Source organism: Ruditapes philippinarum, unplaced genomic scaffold (genome assembly GCF_026571515.1).
Source record: "Ruditapes philippinarum isolate M1 unplaced genomic scaffold, ASM2657151v2 ctg718_1_1_1_1, whole genome shotgun sequence".
Lineage (NCBI taxonomy): Eukaryota > Metazoa > Mollusca > Bivalvia > Venerida > Veneridae > Ruditapes > Ruditapes philippinarum.
In genome coordinates, this window is record NW_026865965.1 from 84965 (window position 1) to 92688 (window position 7724).

Genomic DNA, 7724 nt, shown 5'->3' on the forward strand with positions numbered 1-7724 from the left:
TTGAAATCTAGTTTTCATCGTATTGTCTAAATAGCAGAAAAGTATCTTGTTTGTGTTTATTTTTGAGCCGTAAAAGGGAACACAGATAGTTGCGCACATACTTATGCACCAATAAGGAAACAATGACGGAGAAGCTTATAATCAAATAGACAGTTTAGCTTAAGCTGGTGCAATAAGGCACAGATGTCTACCACTGATGTCAGTGAACAGGCTTAATTAGACTGTTCACAGACGGCAGTGGTAAATGTATATTATAGTCTGTAATATTTTCATTGCATTTTTTTAACTTTGCAATTCGCTAATTGAAGGCTTTATTACTCTAAGAAATAATCAATACTAATGTACTCTTGTTTCAACCAATAATGTCCAAAGTAGTCCGCGAGATATGCATGTTTTTCATGTTTTCTTTTATCTGCCCATGCAAAATTATTAAAACAGCATTCCTAGGTAAATGCGTTATGTATTTGATAAACAATATAAATGTGATACTGCTTATCAATAATTTATTATCTTCCTTCCAGTTAACATCATATTTATTGAGATATCAGGAACTTAATGTTTATTTTACACTCTAAATGTTTATCAATACCAAGCTTTGACTATCAGCTGAAACAAATATGAAATGAAATACTCATTCCAACATAAAAAATCCTTTAAAACCATATCAACTCTTTTCTGTGCCATTTATTATTGCATAATATCGACAAAACACATTCATATAACTTAACTGAAAATACTTTACTCTCACAGATATAAAATATAATCGAGTTTAGGAAGAGTTATCTTAAGTTGTGTCAATGTAATCATCTTATTTCTTTTGCAAATCACATAAACTTGTCGTATATTGTAATTTATCAAAATCTACATATCATTTTAAACTTACTTCTATTTTTACCTTGTTTCACAAGCCAGGACGATTTTTATCCATTTTTGTTCTGAACCATCTTATTCTTTTAAACTGTAATGGAAACCTACCCAGCCACTAAGGACAAAAGGTTATAACACGATTACACTATTGAATCTCCTTTACATACTGTTATATCTAGTGAATATCAGCTGGAAATTCAAAGCAAAGTTCTAAAATTTAATTTATGCTATCAATTAATTCCTTGTTGAGATTACCGTAGTTATCTGAAATAGTTCGTCTATCTCTGCTTTAAAATATATTAGATATTAAATAGGATTTACCTTGTTTTCAATGATAACGTAAGTGTTTGACGGTATTGAGTAATGAGAGGAGCAGTGCCTGATCTCGTCTTTCACATTAAGTGCTGAATATTGATATGTAAAAACTCTTAACGTTAAGAGATAATACTGGTCAACTATATGAAAAAGCAGTACATGATACATATCCATAAAATGTGAAAATTCATGCGAAACAATTATATGGCATAATTATGCAAACAAGCAACAATATTTACGTAAACAGTCGATAATATTTAAAAAAATAGAAGATGATTAATTATTTCAAGTTATTTTGAAGGAAACTAAGTATAAACTAAGAGTGAAATTGCTTGCATCTTTCATAAAGTTTAGCTCCATGGTAAATTGTTTAACATATCGTTTATCCCAAGGCAAACCTGTAGTTGATATAGTGACTTATTATATGTTTCAAATTCTAACAGTGCAACAGTGTGCCAAGCCCATGCGTAAAGACGACTGAGCGAAAAAATTTCAAATGGTCAACTAAATCAACTAAAATTCGGTTTCGTTTACAAAGTTTAAGTTAACATCAGCAGGATTTTTAACATAATGCAATGATATTTCTACCATTTTGTGACTAGTATCATCGATGGAAAAAGGTATAAAGCATTTCTGAAGCATATTTTGGCCTTTAGTATATTCAAATGTACATTTACTTATTGCTGAACCTTTTCATAATGCTTTTTTTCTTGCAAAGTATAAACTCAAAACACTTGATTGATTTCACAGTCTGGCTGATAAGAAAAGTATTTTGTTAATAAAGGATACGATCTGATTTATTGAATGAAATATGCGTATTCCAACCCTTTAGATAAATAAAATATATGTTGATACTATATATCAAAGTTATTCTGAGATCTAGATATCGCCCAAGAAGTCTTGAACTAGATGTCAAGAATGCAATCGCTTGGTTTGTATATCACTGCTTGAACTTGAATGAAATACATAGGATTTTGATTCTCTGCTATTATGAAGTACATTCTGAACTGAATAAATTATCTTTTAAATCAATCAATCAATCAATCAATCAATCAATCAATCAATCAAGAAACGTATATATTTAGACTGTTATATATTTAAGTAATATCGAGACTTTAGAGGCAAAATGAAGACCGTCAACAATATGTTGCCTGCTTTTTAAATTTGACTTTTGACGTCTTATCTGTGATACGCAGGCTTCATAACCTCTGATCCCCTTTCAAAATTCCATTTTATTTAGTCCCGCCCATTGTTTTCTCGTTTAGGGCACACGTTCTTTATTACTTGGGGACCATACGCCGCTTTTCATGGAATGGCACTACTGTGTCACATTGAAGGTTCCATGATAACCGCCGTATGAACACATCTGCGGATGTTTCTAAAATCAAAATTTTACTATTTCATGTTTAAATGTTGAATTCTGCTTAAGCCGGTGCTAGGGGGCGTGGACGGTAACTTGCACTTTCCAATACCGTCCATGAACCGGCTCAATCAAACCGAGCTTGCAACATTTTCAATTTTGCCGTGTTGGGCTTTCTTTAGGGATTCTGTATTTATCTATTTCATTGATGGAGAAACTTAAAGTGCCATTATGTTCTTTTTCTGTTAAGCGGAGCTGAATACGCAAGATAATAAAAAACACTGATTGACCGAATATTGAAAATGTTTAATGTCTTTGAAAAATATTTAAAAAAAACCTTGAATAAAAAAAACTGCCCACTTTTCATTATATAGTGAAGTTGACCGATAAATTAAAAAAAATTATATCTATAAAAGTTCCATTGGGTCAAATGCGTTTGTTTTTTCGAAGCTGGAAGAAGTTTATGGCAAATGGTGAAATGGTGCAATTTGAAACATCCGTAGATTTACTTTTCATACGACGGTTATTATGGAACCTTCAATATGACACGTGAGAAAGCGGCGTATCGCCCCCAAGTTAAAGAATGCGTGTGCCCTATTAAAAAAAAACAACATGTGGCGGAACAAAATTCAATGGAATTTTGGAAGTGGATCAGAGGTAGTGAAGCCCACAATACACAGAAGTAGACAACATATCCTAAGAATGACTATACATTATTCAATTATTAGAAATACTGGAAACACACGGCTAGAAAAGAAATAACTGAAGAAACTTAAAGTACCACTAACATGCTAACACAACAATAATGTCGTGGTGGACGATCTTTACGGATCAACAATATAACAATACCCCTTAACAGATTAACCAGATATACATGTATAATTGATCTGTCTGAACTATTAACCCTTAGGATACAGCAAATTACCATGAGCAAGGAGTTGTTAAATATAAGTTTTATTGAGTATAATAATTACATGTAATAATATTGAATTTTGTAGTCATTTATCCAAGGTCTACATTTTGTCTAAGATATCACAAAAAGTAATCATACAGTAATCATATTAAGTAAATCATGATTACACCGTAATTTTTATTGTTAACATTTTGAAAATCACACTTATATACATACGATGTTTCTTTCTAATTGACAAATTATTATACCGATGGGTCGCGTCTGTGCTCTGGAATAGGTAAAAGTTGAAGTAATTAGGCATTGCCCTGCTGTAATATTTATAATAACGAGAAAAACAGATGTCGTTATTTATTTATAGGCAAATCTAATACAATATGATGAGCTTTGATGAAAAAGATAAATCATAAAGTACTTTTGGTAAAGGGGACAACTGTTTAAGGACCACAATGGAAATAAGAGATTAAGTTCTCTTTCTTGTGTTATCCTTGGTATGATGTTTTTGATATGGTTCATTTCTTATACATTGATATTTGTTTGTATTGTTTGTTTTATTATGTATTGGATATGTTTTACCATGTTATTGCTAAATACTGAAATAAATCTATCTCTATCTAAGATAAAGTCGTTTCTGCAAAGAATGACGTCATATACGTATCATGTTACCGGATAGATAATATCTTGTCACATTTAGAATGGCATTGTTCTTCCTTGATTATTCAATTTGACGTTTCGGTAAAATATTTTGCTCCAAGAAACATTTATTTTACATGCCAATAGGAAGATCATTTAATTGTTATAATATTTTTAAAACACCGTAAAGTCAGTTGATTAACATGCAGTGACACTTAACTAGATCATGTCTCTAAACCACACCAACATACCCATCCGCATTCTCTACCGATTATAAAAGAAAATCTGGCAGACAAATGGTGTTATTTTCTTGTTTTGCAGTTTAAGTTGGCATTACATTTTTACAACAGCTTAAAATAGTAAAAAGGTAAAATGGAAACCTTAAAGATCACCAAATATTGCTAAATAGAAAATGTAGCAGTCAATGCAGAATTTAGCAAGTACTTTATTCAAACTATTTGTCGCCTACTAACGCCCGATCTTATCATTTCTCTTCAATTGTCAAATGAAACCCATCATAATGTCATTCTGTTACACGATGGGCGAGTATTTTTCTTTATTACCTTTACTTGAAAAAGAAGGGATTCCGCTGAGGTTTGTTTTGACATGACAACACTGGAAATGATTTTTCTACATATCTATTTGATGTACGTCTATTTGTTTGATCTTTTGATCGCTGGCTTTTCCAGAATAATGATTTTATTACAAGAAATGAACCAATATTGATAAGCGTTGCAACGCTGACAACTCAAATTGGGCGAAGGATAACACAAAATTACGATCTGAGCATATCTTCTAAACATTGTTTTCTTATCTTTCCATTTTAAGAGTCCCAGGTGATCAAGGTAAGAAATTCAAACTTTTAGGCCTCATTGGAGTTCCTTTAACAAAAATGATGACAAATTAATGCTGATATGTATGTCAGACTGAGATGATAACAAATATTTAGACAAAGAATTCGAAGCTTTAAATGTTAACATAAATTTTAATACAAATAGACAATATTACTAACTTCCAGGGCCGTGTGTGGCTGTTATATTCAAAGAATAATCATGAAACAAGTGATTTTATATTTTCTGGCATTAAACACAATATAAATGTTAAATATTTTGCCAGCAAGTTATCTACCTGGAATCTATATTATAGTGATAATTATCTCAGGAAGGTTGTCTCCTGTCATACAAGACACAGAAATGTCTATGCCATAAAATGTGCTATAACATGTTCCGACGTTAAAATGATCTTACACAAGAAAACCTCTGTGCGTTGTTTGCACTTTCGTAAAGACTAATTCATGAAAACTTAATTCTCAAATGCAATTTTATTTTCAAATTATTTTTCATTTATTTATTATTCAATTCTTTATAAATTAATGATGTCAAGAATAAATAAAATGCTTTCGTCGAGATTACAGCATATAATGGAAGATTAAGCTATTCCGAGAAGATTCTAAACATATCCGATTTATGTCATTCAGGTTTATAAATCGGATACGTTTTTCTTGGTTTCATAAGTAGAAATTGCTTGGACCTTAATATTGATAAACGATTTAAATACTTATAAACACAATTATTGATTTTCATTATAACTTGACAGGTTTTGCACGCTGTAACAAACCTATTCAACCTTAAATAGCAAACATTTTTCATAAGCTATTACAATTAAATTCTCACGAAACATATATACTGGCAAAAATTAAAACTTAATATGAGGATATTTACTTTGTATAGATGTATCTTTCTTTTGTATGATTACACTGAATGATCATTTGAAAATACATTAATTGGTTTGAGAATATACTAACATAGCATGCAATCAGAAATATTTAACATTTCACTGTTCTTAAGGAAGAAGACGTTATATTTAAATGTGTTCTTGACTTGACTGATATAACCTTCTAGTTAACTTATCAATACACATTTCTTTTTTAAATTGAACGCATACACACATTTCTATCTTGTTTTCCTCTGTTGTTTAAATTTTCTATTGTTCTCTTTCTATACTGTAGATTACTAATTTCTTCTAAAGATGAGTCAACATAAATGGGAATAATTTTAGAATTATCGTTTTGTTTTCTTTACTATTGTAACATCATGCAAATACACTCTCATTTTCATATAATTGAATTTTGAAGGATGGCCCTGAAGTGCTTGTTTTAATTTGTCGGAGGAGACGTAAATTGACAGACCTATTATTCTAGTACCATTATCGTTTCTACAAAAGGCTAATTAGTTTGAATATGCAGAGAAAGTCGATAACATGTCTGTCAAAATTTCTTTTACACAAGTTTTTGTCCTTTGATGTTAAGATGCTGAGTCACATCGGCACTCAATGTCGGTCGGCCTTCCGGTAATGAGAGATTTAAGATGCCCTTAAATGAATATCTTACCAGGCACGAATTAGGAGTAGATCTGAGTAGAACCACTGACTTTCCGTTCGCTAAGCGGAAAATTATCTCACATGATCATCGAATGCAGAAAAGAAAATAAGAAATTGTTTATCAGATAACATTACTGATACTAGGATATATGCACTTTGCCCTATACAACATAAGAAAAGAAAAACAACATATTGCATTTTTTTCTTTTATAACGGATGTGTTTGGTAATTTTTAAATAATTTCCCATGCCATAAAAAAGAACTTTTAATTTTCGAGTAATTTTCAGACACAATTATCCAAGTCGATTTATTGCATACATAATGTCACAGGGTAACGGTCCTTCATAACATACTGGGACTAAGAATGGTTTTATAAATGGGTTGGAACACTTAACAAACTCCTCGTAATAGCTTGCACATTTTTCCTCAACAAATGTATAATATTAGCAGATAGTTTCAGTGCAAAATAATTTGTCATTATTAGCTGCATCGACAACACTTGCAGAATATCTTCAAAAGCTAATTATGTCCCTTAGGAAAAACGCAGGAGTTGTTTGTTGTACTTTTACTTTAAACTTACTTGGGCAATGAATTGTACGTAAACAACATTTACAAACATTTCTCAACAAAAAAATTCAGACTTGATTTGAAAATAAGTGAAACAATATCAATTCCTCCATAGTCAACTGTCAAAAGTGTATATTTTTGTAATGGGAACATTGAGCTCTGTAAACACAACACTATTTCAATGATGTAAACAAACTTTTAACTTCTTTAATGTAGAATATGTACTACAACTTGATCTTACAGTACGGCTCGTCCGGGAAAAGTAGAATTCGATGTTTCATATTGGTCCAGAGGATTTTAATTAGACAAAACACTTACATGTAACAGTGGTATGAAAAAAATACATCGGTCTTCGGCACAACCCTCTCTTAAGGTACCGTTTTCCGGTGTTTTGTTACCTGTAAAACAGGAAAGGTCTTTTTTACATTTAGTGTACCAAAAACTGCAAATATCCAATTTGAATTGCATCAAACAGGTAATAAACATTTCTTTGCGTTTGACCTTCACGCATTTAGTTAAAACTTTTCAATTTCAGGTATAACATAAATCAATAACTATAAAATTATTGCATTATTTATATTGTTTTCCTTTAAATCATATTCATGGTCAAAGCGCGTATTTTAAATCATTGCTGACATTATTATGAACGAGGTACACTTATATCGAGAATAACGGAAGCTTATTTTGGAATTC